This window comes from Pipra filicauda, unplaced genomic scaffold (genome assembly GCF_003945595.2).
Source record: "Pipra filicauda isolate LSUMZ 115617 unplaced genomic scaffold, ASM394559v2 scaffold286_size1242794_pilon, whole genome shotgun sequence".
Classification (NCBI taxonomy): Eukaryota; Metazoa; Chordata; class Aves; order Passeriformes; family Pipridae; genus Pipra; species Pipra filicauda.
In genome coordinates, this window is record NW_024104405.1 from 772415 (window position 1) to 781027 (window position 8613).

At 45.4% G+C, this 8613-nt stretch overlaps 1 long non-coding RNA gene across 6 annotated transcripts in view; it reads right to left on the reverse strand.

Annotated features, from left to right (window-relative positions):
• LOC113982908 overlaps nt 1-4476 on the reverse strand; it is a 192003-nt gene extending 187527 nt beyond the window's left edge. For all 6 annotated transcript variants that reach the window (XR_005564111.1, XR_005564113.1, XR_005564115.1 and 3 more), the window contains exon 1: nt 4381-4476. This is a non-coding gene — a long non-coding RNA (uncharacterized LOC113982908). The remainder of the gene's footprint in view (nt 1-4380) is intronic.
• Nucleotides 4477-8613: the final 4137 nt, after the last annotated feature.

Below are 8613 nucleotides of genomic sequence, written 5' to 3' on the forward strand. Positions count from 1 at the left end.
GGAAGCAGGGCAATCTTCAGCCTCCATCTCCTGCTGCCCCACGACCTCTGGGTTGCCACTGCTGACCCTGCTGGGGTTGCAAGGGGTTGGCTAATTTGGACACGTTCAGGCAATTGCTGTCATCAGCTTCCTGCCCTGTGGATCGGGGAGGTTTTTGCTGTAGGCGGGAGTCAATTATTTGGCAATCTCGGGATGAGCGGAAGAGACTATTAGTGTTTGACATTTTGAAGGGAAATGGAAAACAGCCCACCTCTCCCTTTCTGCCAGCTAAACCAACCACTTCATATTAAACTTTACATGGCTCCTTCCTCATACAAATTAGCTCAACAACCGCTGCTCTTCTCCAGTGTCAATGGGCCACCTCACAGAAGGATGCTTGACCACGACTCCTAACCTGCTTTCACAGGATGGCCATCTGGGCTGCACAATGGAAGCCTAGGAGCAGCAAAAACCCCTCATGGAAGACACAAACCTGCAGGCTGAGCAGGGGACACAAGCATGGAAGTATCGCCAGTTTGTTAAAATAAACACGACTGGAGCTGCGTGTTGTACACCCAACTTCCCGACCTGACAACACGCGGGGGAAAACTTGTTTGAAGGTTAAAAATCTTACTGCAGAGAAAGATCAGGGCTAAGTGGAAGGATGGCAAATTTAAGAGCTGTTCAGCTAACCCATGGAATTCACAAGAACAAACTTGGACTGTTTCAGACACTTTTCCAAAACTTCATTCTAGGCTTCCTTATGGGATGGAAAGGTTATCCCATTTCTCCCCAAGACTCCTCTCCATGGATTTATGCAGAGAGAAGACTTGCCTTGGAAGTGTAGGGTAGAGAGCAAGACAGACCCATGGGGAAAATAAGCAGTAGGGGTCACAAACCAGCAGCTCTGGTTCCAATTGTATTTAAAAACTATTCCTTGAGAAAGAAGGGACAGCAGTAGGGCTGTTGGTGAGCAACTTGTTTCAGAAGTAGCAGCTATAGTGGTGATGTCTCCTGATTGACAGAACAAGGTTTACAGCTGGGATATCTCTCTCCTGCCTGCCCTAACTGCAGAATATGCAATATTAGTGCTTTGCAGTGAATGTTGAAATCCCCTCCAGAATCAAACCCTCACTGCACCTCCCACCGTGCAAAGATACAGAAGCATTTTGATTTTTTCCCCTGCCTTAATATGATGGTTTGAGGCTTGAACAGTGCATTTTTCTATTTCCAAAGCCTTAGATAGACTGACACCAGGGAATTCTGATAGAAAATCGTGAGGCATTGCCAACCTGCTCACACTGCAGCTCAGGAGGGTTTAAACTGCAGGCCACGCTTCCCAGTAGGAGCTGGCCCAGGGAAGCTGCTCTCCAAGGCTCACACACACCAGTTTAGCAAGCAAATGCCTGCCATGACTTGTTGTGCACCAAGGAGAGAGGAAGACAACTTCACAGCTTCAAGAGGTCCAGGTTCCAATGTCAGAAATGCAAACAGAGACCCTAAATAGAGGTTTTCCTGCTCTTGAAGAATGACACCCAATGGAGCCTAAGGAGGGGCTGTTGGTGAGGGGCTGCTCCCTCCTCCCTCTCCCTGCCTTTATTACCACCAGGATCCAGTTGGCCCAGGATCCCCCGGGACTGCCCAGGGTTTGTCTGTGTGCAGACAGCTCTGATGTGGCAGCAGGGCAGACTCTAAGCGCTGGTGTGATTTAATAAACAGACACTTAAGGCAGTTTAGGCTGGAGTCAGCCCACTTCGATGGCCTTCTCTGCTAATTTAACACTGGCTGCAGCCCCCGAGCTGGCGTCTCCCTGCTCATTAGGGAGAAGGGGGTGTGTGCATGTGTGTGGGGGAGGAATTCTGCTTTCACATTGGTGCTCCAGAGATTTTATTATACTGGGCAGCTCATTTCAGGCACTACATTGCAGAGGATTTTTAAAGAGAAAGGGGGAGGCAGGGCATGCTAGTTAGGATGCTTCCCTGTTGTTATTTTCATTAATTTTCCTCTTTTTTTTGTTTTGGTTGGGGGGGATGTGACAAAAAGGGACAATAATTGCCATTTGCCGCAGACTTTGAGGAGTCCTCCTCAGCCATTACAGATTAAATTGCATTCTGTACAAGTGTCCATCAGGCCCCAGCTCCAGACTCCAGGCTGGTTAGAGGGCAGCTGATTCAGCTGCAAGAACATTTTGCTCCACTTCTGATCTGTCCTAATTATAAAAGGGATGCTCTTGCCCTTAACCCCTCGAGTTCTCTCTTCCCTATTAGTGTGGAACAGCCCTCAGCCAGCTCTTCCACTGGTCTGAGTCACCTGGGCTGGCAGCAGCAGGGAAGCTACACAGATCTGTGCTGCCTGAGTGTGTCTCTCTCCTCATTTTTATCCCCCTGACCCACACAAACAATTCGGATTTCAAATGGGGAATGGCAAAAGCAGGATGGGTTCAGGAGTTGCAGGATCTGTTTGATCGGGTTTTCAGAGTTTTGAAAAAATCAAATCTAAAACTAAAGAAAATATCCCCACTTTTCAGTCCAAAGGATGAATAGGTTGATTACACGTGGCTGAGGTGGTTTTAAGGGAGTGAGCAGCAGTGGTCCTTGCAGTATGGCAAGAGGGAGAGGCAGAGTCTGTAATATTTTTGGAGAGGATGAAGCTGCAGGCCTGTAAGGATTATATTGTGGTTCTGGCAGCACAAACAGTACCAAAGCTTGTTAGCAGCTGCCTCAGGAACAGCTCCACAGCTGTACTGACAGCACTGCAGTGTAGATACAGCACTGCAACCACAAAGCAGTGGGCTTCTCCCTTCAAATGGCAAACTGATCCATTCTTAAACCCTCTTACAATGGAGCTTTCCACACCTTCGGTCACAATGAGGTGCAACAGGACTAAAAACAGAGCAGAAAAACAATGTGGGAATGATATCGCTCCCTTCAGGCTTGATTTTGATTCAACCCTGACATCAACTTCAGCTGCTTCACTCCTGACTGGAGCTGGGCTACATCAGATGAGAATCCACCTTTTTTTTGAAGCAGTGAAATGTGGTTCAGCACAGGCCCCCCTCATCCCCTCCTAATACCAAGCTCCTGCTTTTTCCCCCTCACAACTAATTCCCATCCCCTCCACAGCCCATTCCTAAAAGAGGAGCAGGGTTAAGATTCCATGCTTCTCTGAGAACTGGCTGTGCATCCAAGTTGCCCAAGAGTGCCCTGGGCAGTTGTGGCCCCCCAGCACCACAATCAGGGCAAGTCTGTGCCTTAGCACCACCCTTCAGCCAGAGACAATTCCACTGATTAACACATCCAACACCACAAGGGACCAACACCTTCGGGTGGCCTGAAATCCTGCAAAACATGGACTGCTCAAAACTCCTGCAGGGAAAGGAATCCTCCTTCCCCATTTGCAAACCCAGCATTACCAAAAGCAGTGTCTCAGGGCTGGCATGCAGACTGCCCTGAGCCAGACATGCAGTCTCAGTTTGCACTCTCCGTGTGATCATGGATCAACCACATCCTATGCTCACCTATTCCCGACTGGCTCACCCAGTCAGTCACATCTTGCTTTTCTGTTGCCAGTATCTCTTTTCCTGAAGCAAGTGCAACGTTCAGAAACATCTGGCTTTAGTGATGACAAAACCAACTTGCCCTTACAGGCTGTTATATTTTGGCTGATGGCAGCTAAATGGTATTTTTCCCCTTAGATGCTCCCCCCTCCTTCTATTCATTTCTATGCTCTTCATTAAATTTCCACTTTAGTTTGCCTGAGAGGGTTTTTTCATTTTGTTTTTCTCAATGAGTTTACTTTCTCTGAATATTTCTTAGAGCCAACAGCCCTTTAGCCATTGGCAGTACTTCTAGAATGTGTTAGGGGAAAATGTAAAAGAGAGGGGGAAAAGAACTTAATAAAATATCCAGGGAGAAGAGCAGCACAGTGTCTGTCTTCTCCAGCTAGTACTGGACAGCTCCCTCAAACCAGGCTCTCATCCTCCATGCCTTGTGGCACAGGGAGCCTTTTAATACCCTTCTGGCAGAACCCCAAATCAGCTCTTACCATCCCCAGTCTATAACAGTGACTATGATCACAGCTCAGGAACACTGTGCAGAAGGTTTGCAGCAAACAATCTAAAGAAATTTTCCTTATAGAAGCATTTTTCTTGCCTTCAGTAGCTCAAGAGTGACTGATGACCTGATGCAGCAGGTCTGGCATTCCTGCCAGAGATGTGACCTGTTAAAATAATTCCTTACCCCTGTACCTGTGGATTCCAATGGTCCTTGTGGGTCCCTTCCAACTCAGGGTCTTCTGTGATGTCATGGTTCTACCTTCTAAATCCCTTTTAAAGAAGTTCCTAATACACCTTCTCTGCAACATTCAGTCTATGAAAAGCATATTTATTGCTTTTGGACTTACCCATCCTCTTCCAGAGCAGCACAGAGGCACTGGTCAGAACTGGGCACATGTTTTGGTTTGGAATCCCCTGTCCTGTCTTTTAACGCAGGATGAGCCACCTCCGTCTTCTTAAAACCACAACTCTGAAAGAACAGAAATTCGCTGCTTCAGTGGAAAGAACATTCTATCACTGGAACCTTAAAATGCTGATTAGTACAGTCCATGCAAGATTAGTTTTTCCAAGTCTTTGTCACACATAGAGTGAAGGAAGGGGCAGCAGCCTGTGCCAACTGAGAGGTACACAGGGAAAGGCTTGGGTAAAAATATGAATCTTTTTGCAGAAAAATGTAGGCTAAACCAGCAGAATTCCTGTTCATGTCAGCCTTCCTCATAACAGAGATGGCTCACAGGCAGGTATAAAATCAAGATGCTAAAAAGAAACCCTTTTTCCAGTTTTTCAAACACAAAGACCGCTTGTTTTTAAAAGGTATTTAATCTTTTAAAGATGTAAACTGGGGTTATTAGAAGTGCTCTGCAAGGCTTCACACACAAATCTTCTACTACTCATGTAAGTGCTACTTACTAACTGTTGTAACTAAGTTAAATCAGCATGACTTTCTCTCTGTGCAGATCCAAATGCACACATACAATTACTCCTTTGTGAGAAAGGAGAAAAGACAGTCATAGCAATGTAAAATTAGTTCAAAACAGATGCTGCACTTCAGTAAATAACAACATCAAATGATCCCATATGTAAACAAATATTTCCAGCAGTATAAATTTGGTAAGTGAATGAAGCTGTGGGGGTCAAACAAACAAGGAACTGCATTTCACTGAGTCAGTCAGCTGAGCTTCTGTTCATGTGCACTTTTAGCTCACCCTAATTTTGAAAAATCACAAGCTAGAATCAATAATTACTTAATGAGTGAATACTTAATTGCTGATTTATCATCATCATTATTAATGTTATTTTACATGTTGCTGCTAGTGCCAGGAGGAGGGGAAAAGAAGAGACAGGGCAAAGTATATCAGAGCAGGCGTGTGAGACGTGGTTGTTTAAGGAGTTTAAGAGGTGAAAGAAATCCTAAACAAGACTAAGGTCTGAAAAATGATCACCTAGAGTCTATTTAGAACAGGTGAGGATGTTACCAGGAAAGTAATAATGCCAACAAAACTGAATTGCACTGCAGAGCTACCTAAGAATCTCTGCCACTGACCACACTTGGACTATGAGCTGTAGCAACCCCAGAGAAAAAGAGGGTCCCCCAGAGGGAGACAGCAGAAATAGGTGTGAATGCTCCACCTCAGTAAGTTTTAAAAGCCATCTGATCAAACCCCAAACGTAATTTATTCTCTGAAGCGCCGCCATCCCTTCCACTCACATTCTGTGAGTGCATTCCTTCAACCCTGGCACAAGGGAAAGGCCTTCCCCTTTGTCTGCACTGCAGGAGAGAGGAATCCCTGTCCCGGGTGGGCAGCAAGGCTCTGGTTGAAGGGAAGGCAGGGAAGGCCAAGCTTTCAGCCATTTTGTGCAGCCGTTTCCGTGCCCTCGGCCCGAGCTGATCGTGTCAGTGTCTCAAGGTCCCCCGGGACCGTAATCTTATGTGTTCAGAGAGGCTTTAGTTCATGCAAGGTCAGAGTAATTGTGCATGATTAATGGTTTATCTCTTCCTGAAAGCCTTACACAAAGGCTCCAAACCAAGTTAGCCGTAATTCCATACTCCTTACAGCCTGCTTAAAGGGGCAGCATCCTATTTCCTCTTGGTGGGGCCAAGCGGGTTGACTTTATCTATCAGAATTGGAAACGGGCCATGGAGCCTTTGAAAGAAGTTCCTCTCCCCCATTCAGCTCCTGAGGAAACATGAATACACTGAAAGGAAAAGAAAAAAAAAAAAAAAAAGAAAGAAAAGAGAGAAGAAAAAAACCAGAAAGAAAAAAGAAGTCCAAATTCAGTCTAAACCACTCTAAAGTCTGAAAAAAGACTTCTCTGTAACAGCCCCCAAACCTTTTGCTGTGAGATGCTTTGGTTTTCTACAGAATTGCTCCTTATCGTATTGCCAGAGCAGGGCACATTAGAACCACCTCAGAATCTCGTTTTTTATCGTGCGCCCTTATTTTGTTACAACAAGGATCATTTTTAATCAATTACAGCTTTGTGACCACGGGCAGCCAAATAAGCTGATTAAATTATTATTTGCAGATAGCGCTCACAGATAATTCCTCAGGGATGGCTGCAAATTTAGCCCTTTTTTGTTCCACAGAGCATTAAAGCAGCCCCACTGCCCTCAATCCGTGCCTTTTGCTGGAGATTTTACCTGCCTGTGTTCAGACCGGGGAGCATTTGGGAACGGCTCGGTTCAGCTCTTTGGTTCCACGCTGTGTGTAGTTGGGCATGTCACTCATATGCTGCTGTTCCTGCTCTCTGAGTGGATGTGCAAAGCCCTTCACCCCACAGAACAGTGACTAGTTTTGTTCACAGAGCAAATCCTCCCTGCTCTCCTGGGGCTGAGAGGCTCAGGTCACACACCACGTTCTTGGGGGTTTTATGCGAATCCAAACCCAAGTTTGTTCACCAACAGCAGAGATCACAGACATGGGGGGACCAAAACAGCACTTGGCAGCTCAGGCAGACTTTTTTCTTTTGTAAATATGATTCCCACTGTCAACTTAGGTTGAGTGTCTGGGAATTCAAAATCCTGTGTTTAGTCGGAGGCAGGAAAAGGCAAACAGCACGGTTCGAAACTTCCACACAGTAACAGGAGTCATCCAGAGCTCGTGGAAAATGAGCTGCTGAGCCACAAGAAAAGCACCACTGCCAGTCACAGGCTGTTCAGCCCACTCTGAAAGTGTGGCAGGAACAGCATTTATTGCAGAATGTGGAGGAGCTGAACCTCCATCAGCTGAACCCCATCATCAGCTGCCTTCAACATCTTCCTTCCTACCAGGAGAGAACTGGCTGAAAACTGCAACCAGAAGGTCCCTTGGATGAAAGAGAATCATCACCTCTAAGAGAAATGGTAAGATTGGACACTGGACTACAAACAGCAAGCTGAGGGAATTGGTCTCTTGGACAGACTTCCAATGGGAAGCAATGTAAAGCTGGAACCTACTGGACAGACTATACAAAGAGTACAGGAGCAAAGTGACAGAAGGGCAATGGATGGAATGGAATGGAATGGAATGGAATGGAATGGAATGGAATGGAATGGAATGGAATGGAATGGAGTGGAGTGGAATGGAGTGGAGTGGAATGGAATGGAATGGCTCTGATGTTAATTAAGCAAAAAAAAACAAACAACAAAACACTAACATGGAAATAGCAACACACAAGTTTATACCAAGGAAGAGCATATGAGGAAGGGAAAAAAATTTGGGACAGAACTGCAAAACAAATTGCACACACCACACATAAAAAGCAGAGAGGAAAAAAATGAGAAAGTCATCGATGCCTTCTTCACTTCCAAATTCACTAAAAGATTAATGGTGACTCAAGGTAATTTCTCCTACCAAGAGAAAGACACAGTCCAGAACAAAGACAAAGCAGGTTAAATGACACTTCTGTCAGTACAGCCCAACTGGGGCTGTGTGCTAAATCCTCCTTCCCCGGAGAGAAAAGGAAACATCATAAATTATCCAAGCTGTGGAGCAGATCCTATGCACATGCCCATACAGCCAGGAACTGGGAATGGCAGCAGGCACCTTCCTGTAAAAATGGGGTCTGGGGAGAGAACACCAAAAATTCTGACCCCGTGGAAGCCACATTTGAAGCCACTCTGAGCTACTTAAATGGAACACAACCAAGCACGTAGGGCTGATAAAGTCTGCCCTAAAGAGTTCAAAAGTAGCTGTAATAGTTAATTGTGAATAACTAGTATTAACTTTGGTGTAATTCTGGAAGGTTCTGGACAAACAGAAGGCAAACAAAGGGCCCATCTTTAAAAGCACAACTCGGCAAACTACAAGTTACTCAGCTGCAACATGTAGAACACGCAAAAAGAAAAATGAATTAAACAACCATTTTACAAGTAACTGGGAGGGGGTGGAATGATGAAAATCTGTCAATACAGAATGGCCAGGAACAAATTATGTTCCATTTACTATGTTGCATCTAATGGGGTAACAGTCCCCGTGATTAGGGGGAAGCATTAGGGTGATTTGCCTTGAAAAGTAAAGTAACAAAGCAGTGCTTTTAATCCTTGCCCACATAATGTTTTCAGAGCACAGAAGGGAAATCAAATGTAGATTAAAATCACC